Here is a 16,405-nt window from a genome sequence, read left to right as displayed (position 1 = left end):
TCGGCTGCTGGCTTTTTGGTAACGAGGGCGTGTTTATGGAAGTATTTCTGTTTGCGCGCGCGTGTACGCGCGTGCGCTTTCACATAGGGGGTGGGGGTCCTGTTGTGTCAAAGGAAGTTTAGAGACTGGACGCGCAGACTGTGGCGGATCATTGACTGGGGCAACCTGCACACTGCAAAAAATAGCCACATCCCATGTGAGTGAAATCTTCTTAAATGGGAAAAAATGTAGTTTTGTGTTTCACTAGTATAAAGAAAATACAGACTCAAGTACGGGGAGTTTTGGTTTGATACTGTGCACATGTCTGTGCAGATTCTCAGTCATCCAGGTCATAGTAAGCTGAAAAAAAACTTAGAATAAATAAACTGGACTAGATTTCTAGGTCGAGGACGTTTAACCTCTCATCCAAGAGGATACTGTGCACAGAAAGCAGAAAACACTTGTTGTAAATGGACATTAAAGTTATCAATAAGAGTGCACTTTTGCTGCATCCAGCACCCCATTAGTCTAAGAGCCTGATATTTGACTTTAAAGCACAGTTTGGTCAATGCATTGAATCAGGAAAGGTTTTAAAAACAGAAACAATTCAAAGTGCAAGGTGAAGAAATGCATTAAATGATATTTAAAAACACCAAAAATAGGAAGTGTGTGTGTGTGTGTGTGTGTGTCTGGGAACAGTGGTGATATCCTGTCAGATCCTATGAGGTGGGGGTCAGTCACAGAGTCTCCCCTCTGGAATTCTCCTAGAATAGATGTGACACATACACTTTGAGCAGTGTCTTCAGTCAGTTTAATGACTTTTCTTTAAAAGATGACTCATAATGACCTCAGTGCTGGGATTTCATAAACGCTGAAGTAGCATGTTACCATGAAATAGATGGACTATAGCAGCTGAGACGTTTGTGCACTCAAGATAGAACGTGTTCTTGATGCCGACTCTGATATGTCTCTTCTACTGTACATGTGCATGCGTTTTCAGTAGTTAATCTCAGTTTCATCCAGTCCAGCTAAGTCTGAATCACTTGACCTCTGCTTTGTTCGATCTGCTCTTGGAGCTGGATTTAGTCAGTTTTACAGGTGTTTGTCGGATTGCTGTTGAGTCGTTGAGTCGCTGCTCCTCATCATTATTTTGTTGTATCGTCTTCTTCTTAACACAGTAGTCATCAGTCACAGGTAGGGGAGGGATGTCTTGCTCAAGGGCAAAGTGCCCTTGGCTTCGCATCTAGTGTTCTGCATCCTAATGCTCTTGCAGACAGTGCAGAGTGACGGGAATGAGTCAGACAGGATGTGTAAGAGCAACAAACCATTGCTCTCTTGTTACTGCCTGGCCTGTTCAGGTGATGTACCTCTGAGATGATGGCTGCTTAAACGTGTGTGTGTGTGTGTGTGTGTGTGTGTGTGAGAGAGAGGATCTTGTCTCCTGTAACTTGAGCCTGGCTGGACACACTGACTCTTGGAAGGCTACAAAGACGGCTCTGGATGAAATGTGAGGAATGTGGAAGTTTGTGTGTGTGTGTGTGTGTGTGAGAGAGAGAGAGAGAGAGAGAAAGAGAGAGAGCATCAGCATCCTGGCATACACACATCCTAACACACATACCTACAGACACCAACACCACCACGATAATCAAAAACAACAACAACAAACAAACATGACTCTCAGACTCCAGCTTCTCCAGAAGGAGGATTTATTTTTTCTTGATTAATTGCTCAGTCTGAAATATGAAATAATAGTGAAACATCACAATCTTATAAAAGTCAAAGAAAAGCAGGTAATTCTTACAAATGTGACCCTGGAACAGCGTTTTTTAAACTTTTACCTGTAATTTGTTTCCAGTGTAAAATCGGTGGACCTCATTGAATGAAAGTGGTTGAAACTATGACTCTTAGCGATGGAACTGAACGGGAAAGGAAACATCGGAGAGGGTGTGAGGAAACAGTCTGAATGACAGAATTACAACTGTAGCAAATATTATTAAATGAGGCAATTTTGTACTTGGTGTCCATAGTTCAGTCTGTGAGCCAGTTAAGTACATAAGAAGGATCACTGACAGTGACAGTTTTTTTTTTTATATTGATCTGCTTAAGAACAGCAGCAACTAATTGATTAGTTGATCAAACAATTGAAAGTATGCAGAAAGTATTTAGTCATTATTTTGTCCTTCATTATAGTAAAATATCTATCTAAATCTATGGACTGTGGCTCAGACCTAGCGAGACTTTGGAAGATGTCACCTAGAAGATTTTAATGATTTACAGACCAAGCAGTTAGGTGGTTAATCAAGAAAATAATTGGCAGGTTAACTGAGCCCTAAATAGAATATTTTGGGCTTTTGAACAAGCAATTTGAAGACATCAGCTTGTGATCTGGGAATATGTGCCAGGCATATTTGCAGCTTTCTGACATTTTAGTCGTTACCAGATTAATTGATTAACTGAGAGGTTAAGTAATGTTGAAAAGAGTCATTTGTTGCCCAGCTAGGTGTCTCAGGTCTCATGGTTTCATGGCTGTGTGCATGCACTGATGCAGGAGAATGCTTGTGTGAAACATGATGTTAAACTAGCCCGGGGCCAGGCATACACTCCATGTGTAAACTTATCCACAAGTTTCAACCCACAGGGGGAAAATTAGTAAATTCACACTTTAGGAGACAGAGCGATGTCATGGAGTTTGCATTCTTCCGCTAGTGGAAGTGCCAGAGGTGGCTGTGGTTTTCCTTTTGTATCAAGTCATTTCAGCCCTTATCATCTCATACAGTATGAGCTGGAGTCGTCGTTCTCGATACTGTACCAAAATGGTGACACTATGTCAAAAGATGCTGGTTTGTCCTATCATTATCCATTACTCAAGAGCGACCGACACCAGTGTATTTATTTTAAATGACTGATCTGAGTAATTGCACCCTTTATTTTCCACTTTTTACACCATTACTCTTCTTGTTCCAGGCTCAGTTTCTCTTGTCTCCTTTCCTTTCATCTACACGTTGTGGAGGAGGTTGTTTTATGTGTTTTAACTTCCAGAGAAGTTGACTGATCAGTTGCTCTGTGGTCTGTTGCTTCCCATCTCGGATGGATGGTCTGTGGGTGGATTGGTGGGCGGATGGGCAACGGAGTCTGAAACTGTATTTATGTGAGCCATGGTTTTTCACAGTCCCTCACAGATGTGCTTCTTTTCACATGCGCTTGTTGTTCCCAAACTTTGTGGATATATGAGTGTAATCTGGGTTTTATTTCTCACATAGGTGTAAAAGAAGAGTTGGCGCCTAGCAACAGTATCCCATTGGAATACACTGGGAGTGCCTTGATGTAATGGAGTAATGACTGTGGTTGTGGTGGTTTACAGCAGACAGATGTGGGTTGGATCAGTGGGTTGAGTCACAAATCGTAGACTAACAACGTCTTGCTTCACTCCCGGTTACTTCAGTTCTATTCATATCAGTTTTTGGCATTTAATACAACAGCTCTTGTTTCCAAAGCATCAGATTATAAATAGCTTAATTTTCGATTATCCATGTCAAAATGACAACAAATGGTTCTGGTATTTGATATTAGATTTTTTTATGATATATGTTTGTTTATGATGTTTAGATGTCCAGGAGCATGTCTGCTCCCTGATGCCTTCTCACAGGTTTCTTCTATTTCTCCTGTTAAAGTTGGAGAATTTTTCCTTATCAAAGCTGAGGAGCCCTGCATGGAGTTGGTGCCATATAGTAGGCTGGACAGGTTGGAAAAGCCCTTTAAGCCCTTTCAAAACATCAACAGCACACTGGAAGGAAAGATGAGGTTACTGTTGGGCAGTGAGTGCCACTTTAATAATGCAGATCCAATGCATGTGTTGCTCTGCTCACCCTTTCTGCCTGTTTGGCATCATGGACAGCTTCTGTGGTACATATTTGGTTGGCCTTTATTGTGTCCATCTGTCCTTATTGACCTCTATCTGTACAACAAGTATCCTAATAGTGAAAATAACACAGTTAAAAATGTCTTTATATAGCACTTTACAACAACACCTGGTTGACCAAACTGCTTCCTACAATAAACAGAAAAAAGCTAATTGACAACATCAAAACAGAAAGTAAACAATAAACTATGATGCAGTTGTTATAAATCTGTGAATTCTACAACGGGAGTGCGGTCAATGAAGCAGAATAGCATGATAGCAAAATGACAGAGGTAGAAACGGTTTGAACTAAAATGGATAGACACACACACCTGTTTGGTTAAGTCAGGGCAACTCCCTGAATTTGTGTATTAGTCTTTGTCAGGCAATTACTACATGCAAGTAAGTTTGTTGTGCATGTAAGATGTGTCTTATGTAAAGGGAGTAAAAAGACACAGAAGGAGAGATGCACATAAAGATAATCCAATTGTTTCATTTTCGCATGTGTAATTATGAGTTGCCTCATGCCCACACCCAAACCCTGTGTGTTTGTGTGTGTGTCTGACTGTGTGTATGGGTGTGGTGCGTCTGTAATCAAGCCAGCGTTAGACTTGCCACTGACGACTATAGGACTTCTCACATTTATGGTTTCTAATGGATTTAGAGTGTGATTTAAGTAGCTCTCTGACGTGCTCGGCTGTCTGTAGTTGTGCACACACACACACACACACACACACACACCAAGGCTGTGAGTTACTCATCAGGGCAGGACAAGGCACTATTGTATTGACCGTCTTCATGGCACTTTTAGTGACACAGTCATTCGCATTTCCCAGCAGCATATGTGTGTGAGTGTGTGGGTGGTCGTCTCATATTCCATGTAACACTGCCGTCTGCTACAGGCTAAAGATGCAACAGTGAACGTGTGATAGTGAGAAGTGTGGTTGGAGGGGCACAGAGGGCTGCATCTCAGTGAGCTGAAGTTAGATGCATGCTGTCTTTGTTTATCACGGACTTTAACCATCAGGTGCCAGTCAAAATAGGTTTCCAGCTTATTTGTCTGATGTTTTTTTTTTTTTTTTAAGATATACTGGTAAGCTTCGTATCACGTAGCCCATTTAGCAGCAGAGGAAGGTATGTAAGTCAATACAGGATAGAAAAAGGGAGCCACCTTGAACTGAGTTATTCTCAGTGGAGGCAGACAGTTGGTCAACACCTCATGTTGTCTTTTGAAAGAGAGAGTGATGCAGAGAAGACCTAGACATTCAAAGCCTGGGGGGGTGAGGGGACTGAAGAGACACTTCATAGATTTTCCTTTACATTGATATAACAGTTGCTTAAACAGTCAGAACCACAGCAGAAGTTAAAAGCATTTTTTTGAACCAAATGTTTTTGTGCTTTTAGGACCACATCTAAACTCGACACAGAAAGTTGCAGCTGTTGTTTCTCTCAGTTCTGATAACACTGTACACATTAAAGCAACTTCTGAAATCCCAAAAGGAAATTAAGTAAGAGTAAGATGATCAGACAGTTCAGTTTTTTTTTTGCCCAAAGACACATATACATGAGCCTACCTCTACCTACAGTAAACAATCTAATATAAATTCACACAGTTACACAACAGTTTTTAAAACTAGGCTCAGTAGGACTTTAAGGAAGATGATGAAATGATTTCCATGAGTTAGGACACCTGTATCTGTTTCCTTTGAAAGCGCATATTAGGAAAACATTAATATCATGTATTGTATGAACTGTATGCAGCAAATACAGATGGCCTGGACAGGCTGCAAACAGACCAACAGTTATCATTTATTAGTTCTCTGAGATGTGAATTGGAGCAATTATCTGGAGGGATAAACATTAACATATATTCATTACGGATCACCTCTTCCCTTTGTAGCCCGTGCCATTTTTAACAAGGGCTAATAAATAAATAAATAAATCCCATGCACACAGAGTTCCAAAACACCAGAGTTAGGAATCGGACCCAGCCTACAATGGGGTAATTCATACACGAGTGTGTGGGAGCTGGACTGTGCCTGATGGCCTCTTCTCCCCACCTTTAACCATTGAGAGATCCACCCTGGGAAAAATGCGGAAGGAGAGAATGACAGGAGGAGGAGGGAGAGGGTGAAGATTAGTGAGACAGGGTTGAGGAGCCGGTCACTTTGATTCACAGATTTCCTGACGCAGTCTGCTGCTCGTTGGCTGGCTGGTCAGCCGATTGGTCGGTTGGGTCTGAATGTCGCTGCTTCTTGCCTGTGGACTCTGGAATTCATGTGTTTGTGTGCGTGTGTGTGCAGCGAGTTAATAGCTATCCATTGAGTGGTTGATTGTTTTTTGTTGTCCACACTGGCTCTCTTTGTCCAGATTCTGCACGCACACACACACACACAGGAGAATCTGAACCAGGCATTCCCCCAGTGGCAGGGCACTTGCCAAGAGAGAAAGAAAGAAGATGGGAAAGAAAGAAGTAACTAACAGTACCATTCATAGTCATGGTGTTGTGGTTCTGTCTGGCCTTGCTTCGTGACATGAATGGATCTGAAGTTAAAAATATTTTAGCACTCCTTTTAATGCTCCTTTTACTCCTGCTGCTTTTTTTCATTACATCTCTCCTTTGTCACATTCTCTCACAGTGGAAGCAGATGAAGTCTGTGCTGCATTAAACTGTGTTTAATAGCATTTCTGATTGTGTAAAGCCACTGTGTTTGCAGTTGTACAAGGTGTAAATGTGTGCAAATAATTCCTTGGGTAAAAAAACTGGAAAACAGAATCCAGAGATTAAAAAAGTGCACGCAATGTGCAGGACAACTTTCAAGAGCAGTCATGAGATGAATCCAAACCTGTGGCATCATGAGTAGACGGTGTGTATGTCTGAATGCTGAGGTAGTGGGATGCCCTGCAATATCCTGAACTGTATAACATTCAGGTTAACTAAATGACAAAGTCAGAGGGCTGCTCTTTCATGGTCAGTGTGGGTAGACCGTGCGTCTTACTGCCTACCACAGATGGAGAAAGACGGAGGGGGAAAAAGATAGAGGAAAGGCGAGACAGTGCAGGAGGGAGGAGCGAGGAGAAGCGAAGGACGGCACAGAAAGGCTGACGGTAATCCAGTAGAACTCAGGGAGAGAGGGAAGTAGAAAGACAGAGATGTGGGTAAAATATTTCATCCAACATTGGGAATTAGTTTTACCACAGAAATACCTCCAGTACAGCATGGAAAATAAGGGTAGAGACCATTTCAGGCTTTGCTCCTATTTGTTATGCCAGCCAGCATCCCAGGGCAGACTGAAAGTTTTGCATTTCTGTGAGCACATTGACATGTGAGGTTTGAGAAGAAGAAGAAGAGGAAAATGAGAGGTGGAGGGCAGTAGTTTCTCTTGGGGGTGGGGGGGGGGGATAGCTTTATAGCACCAGTGTGCCCTCTCTTGTTTTTTTGTCCTCTCTCAGGTTAATTTAAATCCTTTCAAGAAGCTTTATTGGGAAGATAAGATCGCTCTGACATTGCCAAGGCTTAAGTGGATCTCTCCCTCTTTCTGGTTGGCTGGAGGAAGAAGTAGGTTGATGGTGAGAGAGGAATGACAGCCTTTATCTCGATCAGTAAACACAAGCCAAGGGTGTCCCTGCACTGCTTATACTCTGTCTTTAGCTTCCTACTCCTGTACATACACACTTCAAGGACACTGTAACACAGTCGCTCACACAGAGACATACGTTGTGTATATATGGAAATGCAGGCCTGCTGTGCACACACGAAACCAAGGTCAAACTCACATGGATGCACTTGTGTGTGTGTATGTAGTGGGTTGTTTGGCAGCCAGTCTACGGTGAGCTGGTCAGATCCCAGCACCACTCAAGCTTCCCTCCTGCCTGCCAGTCTGACCACTGTGTGTGCTTGGGTATGTGAGTTGTGTAACTGCTCTACAGCACAATGGAGTTCAGTGCTGCAGAGATAATTGCATCCCAAACCTTCCTCATGAAATGGATCTGCTCTGTATTTTTCTCCTTTAGTTGCTCATTTGGTCAATTTGATGATAGGTAGGAAAGAGTTTACGGGACATACATATGTTTCTGTGTTTACAATGTGTTTGCATCTCTTTCAACTGGGAGCAGTGCAACCCCTCGTGCAATGATGTGCGCTCGTACAGCATTATTAAACTTTTTTTGTGATTAGATCTAGTCACCGGCAGCCACTTGGTTAAGATTAGGTTAAGGTTGTGGTCTGGTTTAAAAAGGCGTTCACAGTGCATACATGTAGCGCCTCATTCACTCAAACAAACATTGCCTGCAGTCATAATCTAGTCACTGATTACATTTGCCACCATAACAGAATTGGAAAGAGCAGCTGAGTAAGATATCAGAGTAATTTCTAGGAGATAGGGTTGCCTCCGTTTTAGGACAAAAGTTTCTCTTTTTCCTTTCTGGCTCACCTTCCTCTTTGCAGTCTTCACTCTATCATCTGTTCTCTGCCCAACCCGGTGGACCTAATCCAAATTATCCATCTATCTCCAGATAGGCCTGTAACAATTTGGGCGTGACTGATCATGTCCGTAATAAAGTACCGAGCGTCTTTGTTCTCGACACCACCCTATTTTCACAGCATTTCTGCTCCATGAGGTTGTCTGCAGTGATGTGACATGAAGATTAGGGCTTTAACATGGATTCAGCCTTATGTAGCATACAACATGGTACGATTGTTTATTGACCAAGGAGGCCTCAGTGAATGGTTTTTGTGGCCTGGAGCTCCTGGGAAGAGGCTGTATGTTGGGTGGCTGTAGCTACTGGTGTGTGCACATAACTATAAGGCTGCTGGTCTGAGAAAGGCAGGGAATGTCTGGGCTGGGAGAGTAAATAGCCATAACGTAAGCAGGTCAGGTTGCCCTTGAGCAACTCGTTGAACTTGAATCAATCCTGTTGTTGCTTTGCTAACTGAAGAGAGGTGTAAGTGTGAAGCAGGACTCTCAAGGACACCAGTGGTGTGGCCTTTCCCTTTTTTGATCATGGGAAGGTGGTTTTCCATCTGTGTGTGGCATCTTTATCATATTCCATCACTTCCTATGACTGTCAGCACCACAGCCTTGTGGTTTCCATGGCTACAGACCGCGATAGATCCTGTCTGTGAGACAGACAGACATCAGACAGATGAGAGTAACTTCAACTGGTATTTGGAGCCGAGTTGTGCTGAGAGCTGAGACCTAAAAAACCCTCAAACAAGGGTTTCTTTTCCCCTCTCTCTCTGCGTCCTATGTGCTGGAGAGATATCAGAGATACATTTCCCGGTCTCTGCTGAGTTAAAGAAAGGCTACAATTTTGATAAAATCTTACAAGCCATTTTCCCAACTTTAAGTGGATTCAGTTTAAAAATTATTTGGGTTTGGCACGACCGGTCCGGTGCTTCATTTCCATTGTAGAAGAGCCCAGAAATGTCTTGAAATGTTGTCTGTCAGCCTCTTTCAAAAACCTCCCAGCACCTGTTGCATGTGTACTCTTTCTTTTTTTTTTGCTGTATTTGTATCTATATGTGCATTAGTGTTTAAATATGTGATTTGTTTGATTAGTGCTTTTTGGACAAAAGAATGAAATATGAGCAGCTTTTGCTAACAGCAAAATGCATTAACAGCTTGTTTCCTTCCACTTTCCTTGTTAATGTTTTTTCTTTTACACTCAGGAAGCCTGTTTAGATGCTTAAGCCCAGCTGTTGGGAATGAGGTATTTAGCCTTTTTTTCTGACATTTTGAGTTTACTCAAAATTCCCTTGACATCTGGGTGGAAACATAGCTCCTCTTGCCACTCCTTCAAGCTGTTTTGCTCTTCTGGAAGCAGGATTTAGGTCGTTTTCACAGATTTTGTCTCTCTCTCTCTCTCTCTCTCTTTTGCTTTCCCTTATTCTACCTTTAACCCCATTTCTTTTTTCTTTCTTCATCTTCTGAATCTTCCTCATCTACAGCATCTTCTGATCTGTTCAGACAACCCTTACAGCACTTTTCCTTCTCTTCCCTCCCATATCTTCTTCCTCTGAGTTCTCGTCTGCCCAAGCAGAGGCCCCCAGGGGTTAAACACCAGCGAGTCCTCAGTATTTTATTGTGTAATTGTGAGTGTGTGGGTGTCAGTGCCCCCTTGCTTGGGAGAGCTGAGATGTGGTCGTTTGATATCACTGGTGTTCTTTCATCAGTGAAGCAATTCTCCTGAGCTTTGAACTGCAGTGAATCAAAAACAGCTTGCTGTGTGGCTGCAGCTGTGGCCACATCACCTGCATGCTCAGTCTTCAGCGTCTTTCTTTCCTCCCTCTTTTTCCCCCTTTACTTTCCGTTTTCCTTTCTTTTGCAAAAACAGTTCAGTTTCCCAAAGTCTAAGATGATGTACTGCTTGTCTGTTTTTCCAACAGTACAAAACCTGAGGCTTTTCAGTTTACTCTCATATATGTCAAGTAAAAAGCATCAAATTCTGGAAGCTGGAACTTTGTATGTTAAATGCTGACACCATCTCACTTTGGATGGAAAGGATGTTGCCAATTCTGAGTTGTATCTCATGTTAATGAATACTGATTGGATACAGAAGTTCTCTTTTGCCTGTTTTAGCGTCTTTAAATTACATTTCGTTTCACTAAAATGCAAATTTCTTTTATTGCCAGAGACAGAAAGAATTTTGATTTGCATTGCTGCATCTACAAAAGAAAAACTTAACCTTAAATTTGTATTTTTGTGTTAATTACTGACATGCTGGGGCTTTTGCTGTTGGAAATGATTGTACTCCTACCTTTGAAGGACAGGAAGGCTTAAAGATTTGAACTAGTTTGTTACTAATCTATTGAAGTTTATCAGCAGGAGAGTTTCTCTCTTCACCGACAAATCTCTTGATTAGTTCTGGAATTGTTTTACTTCTAAATTTGATCATGGAGTAACTTTATTCTGTTCTCTTTTGTTTTGCTCTATCACTCGTTCTCTTTGTTATCTAATATCTTCCCATGTCACACCAGCATTAAGTCAGCTATTTTTCATAGTTTTTAAAAATTTTCTTAATGATTTTTGGTATTGTAAGGGCATGCATTCTTCATTTCTTTAGATGATTTATGTTTTCCTGTTATTCCTGCCTAATATCGGCACATATCTCCAGCCACACACTCAGAGTAAATAAATAAAATGTATTATATTAAGTCAGAAAATGCAAATAGGAAGGCACTGGTTTGTTTGTCTTTCATAATACACCCGTAACTCTACTCAGAGATGAATAAGAGCTGAGTATAAATAGATAGTCAAGTTATATTTAGAAGAAGCGGTGAGTGTACTGTAGAATGAAACATACTACAAGGTAAAATTAGCAACAATTAGAAAAAAATGAAACAATCCCAAGCTTTAACTTTCCCAGTCTGTACTTTTGATCGCATCCAGATTAAAGACTGAGTCTTAAAGCATTCATCACAGAAACATAGAACTACGTGTTGACTACACTGATGTGGCAGGGTGTGCAATTACACTGTAATTTCTTCATGGTAAGGTTGTGATTAACCAGTGATTTACTGGTGTATTTGTAGTAACACTGTATAGAGTTTCACAATAGAAACCAACACAATCCAGTGACAAGCTACATGGGCTGAGTGCTCATGGGAACCAGAGTGGCTTTCAGTGTTCAGGTCCGGTCCCAGGGGACAGCTGGGACTATGCTGCCGTCGATGATAAACATACTCCCACAGTTCCAGGGCCAAAACATGCAAACACACACACACACACACACACACACACACACACACACACACACAGAAAAAAGTTCCTGCTTGTGTTCCCAGATACTCACAGACACTAACCTTTACTGGTGGGTGAAAAGTTGGTATCATTATAATGTCAAAACTCCTTGTGTTGTCACTCGGACAGATGCCTGCTTATGTTCACGTGACCTGAAGATCAGGTAGTGCATGAACACACACACATAAACACATCCAAACTAATGGAAGCTGAAGTTCAGAGACGTGGATTGGAGCCAAGAAACTTCACCTCCGTCATCTCTCCATCATCAGTATTTAGTTGGTGATTCAGTTCCTTATTTAATATTGTTGCTTCCTTCTCTGGCAGTGTGTTTATGAACAATACACCACATTATAAAGATGTAATACTTTTTTTTTCAGGGAACTGATTATATTCTCCAGTATGTCCCAGCTCCCCCCTCATAACCTACTGGTTGCAATCAGTATAGAAAGATAATGTTTGCTTTTCTAGCCTGTTAAGCATGTTATGACCCCATTTGATTTACTGTGCGAGCCACTGTGGGGGTCCCGACCTCCTGGCAGCGAACCGCTGATTTACAGTGAATGGAAAAAGTGTTTCTGGTGCTCAGTAGCACAAGCAACATCTAAATTCCATATTGCCATATTTCAGGTGTGAAAGTTGATAAGAGAAAATTTTAAAAAATTGTTTTGTATCAAACCTGTCTCATCTGCTTTAATTTGAAAGGTCTTCTTGCTAATTTGTTTTCATTTCATTTTTTATTTTTAGAAATAACGCTATAATATTCCATAGTTAGTTATCAAAATAGAACACATGTATGTAAAATAGCAGAATGTAAACTATTTAGTTGATCTATTAATTGTTTCACTCATTTTTCAAGCAAATATGACAAGCAGATTACAAAGGAAAGTCCTTTGGGGTTTTTACCTGCTGGTTGGAGAAAACAAGTGCAGTACAACTAGTACAGCACGGGGCAACACTTAGACAATGTTTTACGTGACTTATCCAAATTTGTGCTAAATCCTGGTGAGTGCAGTTTTAAACGTTGATGCAACTATTTAGCTTTTACTTAATGATCAAAATACTGACCATCCACATGAAGCGACAGTCATCACCGATGTCTCAGCTTGTTTCTGTTACATCCTGAAAAGATACGGGGTTTGGCACACTTTCTGGCATACGTTGAAATAAAGGGGCAAAAGGAAAAAGAGGTGCAGACAGGAGCTGTTAAGATTGCCCCTGAGGCGAGGCAGGTTGTTATGAGTGAAAGAGACAGTGACAGTGAGGGACGGTATCTAAGGTGTCCACCATTTAGGCTGAATCAGGGGAATGCAGGGTACTCCACCTCCAGGCCTCAGGACTTATATATATAGGCTTAATACCTTTGGATGCCAACGCCGCCCTCTGAATGCCCTCCTTTTCCTCCTCCTCCTATGGATGTAACATACACCTATCACACCCTAAAGCACTGTCAGGCTGTTTTCTCATAAGACATGTTGTAATAAACCCTTAAAGTGTTCGGCCTTTGTTTTCACCCATCTGTAGGAATCTGCCTTTTGGTCATGATGATAAAGAAGTGCAAATTGGAAGAGACAAAACAGAAGCCATTCTCTAAACAGAGACAAGCTTTTGTGAAGGTGAAGAGATGACAAATGTTTACTTATGCCTTTTTTTTTTCTTCCTGCCTCTGGCTTAGTCATATGTCCATGTGGATGTGCAAAAAGACAAAAGTGTGAAAAAGTGTTTTGACTCCAAGTCTGGAGGATTTTTCTTCTCAAAATACCAGTCTCTCCTTCCTAATTTCTCTCTCTCTAAGCATGATGGACTTCTTTAAACGCCAGGTTCTCCTCTGCTAAAACCCGGAGCCTTAATCTAAAACAGTTCAGTGTGTCACTGGAAAAAAGAGCTGAGATGATGGGAAGCTTGTGACGTCTTGGACTTGCCTTTGAAATGAGTGAGTTTTTCCCAAAAGGAGATGCAGCCTCTGGACTTAAGTTGACACAGAGACCCAAAGCTTTTTTTAAATGGATCATTATAAGTACAAGCTCCTCTCCTGACTTTATAATGAGGGGTTTCTGGAAGCTGCTCTTTAGACTGAGGTGTGGAGATGGTGAGGGTCGAAAGTGGTCTCCCAGAAATTTATTCCTGACTTCAAAAGCCAAAATAGTCACAGAGTCGCTGCTGCTGCAGCCAAATCCTCGGGGATCAGGAGTGTGTTTGTGTGCATTTCCAGTGGTAGGGAATTACATCTCAAGATGTTGATGTGAAAATGCCATTAATGTCATTATGACCTGTAGACAGTTGAGTGAATAACTATGACTTGTCGCTCTCTGTTTTCTGAGAACTTAAATTGTAGTATACAGGATTATTTTTTTTAGTACATTGGGCTATCAGTATTAAAAATGTGGTTTCATCTGTGCTAATTGGCTGGTTTGATGGAGGAGACCAGTAGAGAATGAAGGAAAACATTATCGCTAAGCCTTAGTGACTGTCTTTTTCAGAAAATAAGACCTCACATACTTGATTGTGAAGATGATGCCTCTTTTCAAGCATTCAAGTGTTATTTTATTTTTAAACTTACTGTAATTTATCCGTGAATAAATTGCAAAGCATACACACTCTTGAACTTGTGCAGTTGAGTGGGTGGTTTGTGTGGGATTTGCAGACCTCTCTGAGCCATGCAAGTGTAAGCGGCAGTGTGTGATTGAATGCATCGTACAGTACATATAGTATGTGTGTGTGTTTGTGTGTGAAACAGCAAACAGATGTGAGGCATGGTCATGGAGGACTTGGCGGTATATGACAGAATGGCAGTGTGTCTGCCTGCCCTGTGTGCCAGGAGCTCAGTAGCACTGACTGGAAAATTTGGAATCATAGTGCTCACGACCTCATGTTGTATGGAAACACACACACACAGATATTTACATTTATAGGATTTACTGCCAGCTAATGGTAAGAAGAAAGACACCCACACAGCTACTGGACGTACAGAATTTACTGCCTTCTTAACCTTTATGGGATTATGCACACACACACACACACACACCTGAAAATCTGAGATATTTGCCAGTGACACATCCCAACAGTTTACAACATGATGTCATACCAAATGCATGAGGGATTTGAGTCAGACAAAAAGCAAGTCCCCCCAATTTTAGAGCGATGACTTGGTTTAAGGTTAAGGTGAGGGTAAGGCAAGTAGTGATTGATGACCTGAATACAAGTTGTGTTGTCACTGCTTTCTCATATCACTTGAACAGCGCATTACTTAAATAAAATATATACTGTATAAATAATAAAGTTCTTGACTCTACATGGGAACTTACTGATGACCCAGATTATAATTGACGTCAGTGTGACTGTGTGTGTGACTCGCTGGACTCTTGGTCAGTGTGTTACTATGGTAAACTGTGACAGCAGTCAGCGTGATGGTCCAGGCTTGCAGCTGGTTAAACCCATACTAACAACACAACAGTCCCACTCTTCCTTTGAACTTCTGCTGTGCTGTAATAATGAGGGAATGTTCTTTTCTGAGCCCAACGCAAGGGAGTGTGTGTGTGTGTGTGTGTGAGAGAGAGAGAGAGAGAGAGAAGGTGAGTCATACATGCAGCAGCCATTGTCTGTGACATACTGCCCTGTAACTAGAGGTTTTGTTGTTTTCCTTAGCCTCCAGGTGACAGAAAAAACAGGAACAATGTGTGTGTGTGTGTGTGTGTGTGTGAGAGAGAAAATATGTTGCCCTTGGGTAGATTCTTTCCTCATATACAAGATGGTCTCACATGAGATTACTGTGTTTGCTCTACTTTGTAAGGTTTGTCCTGTAAGACTGGGCAGCCTGTCAAGAAATTCTGTGTGTGTGTATATGTGTGTGTGCAAATCACTGTGTGTGTGTGAGAGAGAGAGAGAGAGCGAGACAGATGACAGGTAGCCCCTTTCCTCAGCTCTTTGTTAAGTCCTGGTTTGACATTATTACAGTCTAATGAGCCATACTCGAGTTAGGTCATGTAGTAAATCTTTGCCATTGTGCTGCCATATTACAAATGTGCACATTGTAGACGTGTAAATACAGCTTGCAGCTACGTATATTTGGAAGCTGCTCTCTGCCTCTCCTGTTCTTCTTATGTTTACTTTGAATCTTTGGTGTGACCAAACCCAGTTTTCTAACGTGGTTAGACAAACATGCTCTTTTCATTATGCCCTATTATATTTAGCTTTTACCTGTGTTTTATTCTGCTTTTTTAAAATCTTTTTTTGTTCATTCTGTCTTTACTTTTACTTTCTGCACTACTTAGCAAACACTTGGCTAAATCCTGTATGGTGACGCACCATAAATTTGAGTATTGCCCAAATGCAGCACAGCTCAGAGCACTTTATCAAAGTCACTGTTACTATGTATGTATGTCTTTGTGAATATTTGCATGGACAGAACTAAGCGGACTTGTGTGTGTGTGTGTGTGTGTGTGTGTGTGTGTGTGTGTTATATGCTAGACTTCGGCTGCGGTGTGCTGGACCAGAGGGCTGCTTCTCATTAAGAAAGTCTAGACCTCAACCCCAGGCTTAGCTGCAGCCACATGCTCAGCTAAACCCACATCCCAACCAGAGCCTGTGTGAGCTTGGCTTGCTTTACACTGAGGGTTCATGGGTAAATTAATGTAAACCCTCCTGGTGTGTGCTGATGTCTTAAACAGATAAAATGTGAAACATGAGTACACAAAGAAGAGGAGGAGGGAAATGGAGAAGTTGTATCAGTATTTGTCTTTTAAGATCCCAAAAGGGGGTGTGATTCACGGTGGGGGGTAAGGTATTG

General features: G+C 41.6%; 1 protein-coding gene across 3 annotated transcripts in view; it reads left to right on the top strand.

Moving 5' to 3' along the window:
- Positions 1 to 16,405, top strand: part of ppp2r3a (protein phosphatase 2, regulatory subunit B'', alpha) — a 53,887-nt gene that overhangs the window by 185 nt on the left and 37,297 nt on the right. Inside the window, exon 1 of one of the 3 annotated variants that reach the window (XM_020616619.1) lies at positions 126 to 196. The exons of the other annotated variants lie outside the window; for them this stretch is intronic. The gene's annotated coding sequence lies outside the window, so the exon portion shown is untranslated. Of the gene's footprint in view, positions 1 to 125; positions 197 to 16,405 lie in introns of those variants that run through there. 3 annotated transcript variants of the gene reach the window in all.

Source organism: Monopterus albus, unplaced genomic scaffold (genome assembly GCF_001952655.1).
Source record: "Monopterus albus unplaced genomic scaffold, M_albus_1.0 scaffold176.1, whole genome shotgun sequence".
NCBI lineage: Eukaryota > Metazoa > Chordata > Actinopteri > Synbranchiformes > Synbranchidae > Monopterus > Monopterus albus.
This window is presented reverse-complemented; position numbering and strand designations above follow the sequence as displayed.